This window comes from Priapulus caudatus, unplaced genomic scaffold, assembly GCF_000485595.1.
Source record: "Priapulus caudatus unplaced genomic scaffold, Priapulus_caudatus-5.0.1 Scaffold1326, whole genome shotgun sequence".
Taxonomy (NCBI): domain Eukaryota; kingdom Metazoa; phylum Priapulida; class Priapulimorpha; order Priapulimorphida; family Priapulidae; genus Priapulus; species Priapulus caudatus.
In genome coordinates, this window is record NW_014578387.1 from 8,511 (window position 1) to 11,962 (window position 3,452).

Genomic DNA, 3,452 nt, shown 5'->3' on the forward strand with positions numbered 1-3,452 from the left:
CGTGTTCGTATATCACTGCCAGGACTCGATGCGAGTTGGTGGGTTGACCGAGTAGAGGACGAGGTGTAGATGTATGCGTAGATGTGTAAACGTGTTCGTATATCACTGCCAGGACTCGATGCGAGTTGGTGGGTTGACCGAATAGAGGACGAGGCGTAGATGTAGGCGTAGATCTGTAAACGTGGTCGTATAGGCGTGGGCGTGGCTGTACTCTGATGTATATGTTGACGTATATTTAGATGTAGAAATAGATGTAGACATCAATGTTGACATGAATGTAGGCGTAGACAATCAGACATAGACGTAGACATAGACATAGAGTTAGACGTAGAAATAGACGTAGTCGTAGACATAAACGTAGGCGAAAACGAAGACGTAGTAGACCTAGACACAGACGTAGACGTATAGACACAAGCGTAGGTGTAGACGTATACATAGAAGTAGACGTAGACAAACGCGTAGACGTATAGGTAGTCACGAATTTAGGCTTAAGGTTAAGGTCACCTTACACAGAATTATGTTTAATGCTCACATATTATAATAATCACTCATTATTATAACGTATTCGTATTGCTGCGCGCTTGACCAAGCTTGGTTGCTGTTTTACCGCAGTCTATCTTTCTTCGTGCGTATTACGTGGGTAGTGGCAGCAGCAGATACACACACAAGCAGGAATAGATCAAATGATTTTTTTAAATAACAATTGAATTTTAATCACAACAATTATAACAATGAGAATGACGAACAATGGAGGTTTTTGCATTACAACAATTACAATTAACAACAATTAACAATAAACAAACGTTTTAGATTTACACAAAAAAACTTAAATAAAAGTTATTATTTACGTCTGATAGTAGATTATTTGTTGATTATATTGGTAAACGTGGCCATAGTTAGCATTCTCAATGCTCTACGAGCTAATATACTGCCGGACATTGTCAGAGTTAGCTATGCGGTTATAACTACTGTATCTCCCGCAGGGTGGTGGTAATGTAGAGTCTCTATTGGAGTCCCTTTATTGAAACCAGACATTGCGTTGGGCAATGACGTTGCGAAGGCCCTATAAAGTCCTTTATAAGTCTTATACAAAGTCTATATAACGTCTCATATAATGGTCTCATACAAACCACTCAGGGGATGAAGAGGGCATATAATAGTATAATAACAATAACAATAACAATAACAATAACAATATTAATAATAATAACAATAATAATAAATCACATAATATTTATGAGTAATATGTCATTGTTCGTGATGTCATTGTTTGTGATGTTCTCCCCTAGGTCACGCCACTGGCGTCGCTAGTACCGGCAGCTGCCACAAGGAGGCGCACCGGGGCAACTGCAGCGACTACAAGGTTCACTACCACTACAACACCACGCAGAAGCAATGTCAGCCGTTCGTCTACTCCGGCTGCGGTGGCAACAGCAACAACTACGCGATGCTGGCAGCGTGTCAGGCTGCATGCGACACGTCTACAACAAGTACGTAGCAATTTTTTTTTATAATGTCCTTTATTTCCAGAAACACATATGTACATTACATTATATTATACGTTATACAGAATATCTACAACACTGTGATGGTAGCATAGGTAAATGGCATAAGCAGTTTACGATACGATAGTACGGCAAGTACGATACAATTGACACTCATACCGAATCAGCTTCTCACTGTAAAATATTCCTCGGGGTGCCTGAGAGATTGAGGTACACCGTATGACCGTAAATAGTATGGAAATTGTTATATCGTAACGATTCGTTGAATTGTATTGATTGATTATACTAGCGGTAAAGATTTAACGGAAACACAAATTTCGTCATCATCACGATTTACATATATCGTGCGTGTACGTGTCTGTGCGTGCGTGCGTGCGTGCGTGCGTGCGTGCGTGTCTACGTGTGTGTAACTGTTTGTGCGTGCGTGCTTGCGTGTCTACGTGCGTGCGTGCGTGCCTACGTGCGTGTAAGTGTTTGTGCGTGCATGCGTGCGTGCTTGCGTGTCTACGTGCGTGCGTGCGTGCCTACGTGCGTGTAAGTGTTTGATTGTTTAACGCGAGATTATGAGAGCAAAGAATGAATCGCAGTCTCCTCCCTTCCACCTATTCTCCTTCGCTTTCTCCCTATTTATTTTGCATAGCCTATCACTTTCTCCCTTTTTTCCTCCCTTCCCCTCTCTCTTTCACTTCCTTCTCCTCCTATCTCTCTCCTCCCTCATTCTCTCTCACACTTTTTCTGTGTGTGTCTCTATCTCGCTTTCTCTTTCCGTATGTCTTACCTGCCCTATCATTACCGGCCTTCTCCCTGTGTGCAAAATATTTAGTCTTAGGAATCTTAAGTCTTTAGATTTTTTAAACATATACGTGCTCACGATGCGTGCATATCATACGTGTATAATAATATACGTGCTCTGTGGATGCTAATGCTTTTATTGTCATTGGATTTTAATAATTGACGTACTGTGTTCGTGTAATGGAATGCAATGTCATTATGCCTGCGATGCAATGCGCGTGGTAATATAAAATATGCTGCGTATGGTAACATAATTATCACGTGGCCCCTCTACCGTCAGCGGTCAGCTACGTTGCCATCGTAACAAGTATAAACCCCGCATAGCGGTGACGTCATGTGTGCTGTGACATGCATTATGTAATACATCGTGTTAATATCGTGGTCACCGGTCGTGTAGCAGCCTGCGACTGACATGCTCAGGACTAGACCAACTTCTGCATCGGTCTTATTGCAAGAGACTCGACTACGCATTTAACTACTCGAGTCCGTATTTTTACAACTATATATTCGCCCCTGTACTAGCTTGCGCTTCGTTCGCATAGCTTTTATACGACCACGCCTGCCGGCATCTGAGCCCACCACAGCACATCCCTACAGACCCCATCATACTAGCTTACATTTGGAGCCGATGGCTTGCTCAGGCAGCCAGCACTAGCTTGTCACTTACGTCTATGGTTGGCCGTCGTACTCCAGAAATAATTATTGGCCTTTTACCCAATCAGAGGTTGTGTTACACATAAGTTAACCGCGCGGTAGAAATATTAATCGAATCAATCGAATCATAATTCAATCGCGGTTAAATTATGGCTATTTTGCCCAATTGGAGGCCTTCTTACACATAATTAATTCAACCGCGGTCAAAATAATTATTTCTGAGTACGAATGCCAACCATATGCGTCTCATGCAGATATATGCACGCCGAATCCTTGCAAGAACGGAGGCTCATGCCGCAGTCAGGTGCATTGGAACGGAGTTCGCTACAGAGACTGCGTGTGTCCCGCGAGCACATCGGGATATCACTGCCAGGACTCGATGCGAGTTGGTGGGTTGACCGAGTAGAGGACGAGGTGTAGATGTATGCGTAGATGTGTAAACGTGTTCGTATATCACTGCCAGGACTCGATGCGAGTTGGTGGGTTGACCGAGTAGAGGAC

At 43.0% G+C, this 3,452-nt stretch overlaps 1 protein-coding gene across 1 annotated transcript in view; it reads left to right on the forward strand.

The window, feature by feature from the left end:
- The window catches only part of LOC106816241 (adhesive plaque matrix protein 2-like), a gene marked incomplete at its 5' end in the record, with an annotated part of 16,574 nt that overhangs the window by 1,011 nt on the left and 12,111 nt on the right, over positions 1-3,452 (forward strand). The gene's annotated exons all lie outside the window — the stretch shown is intronic.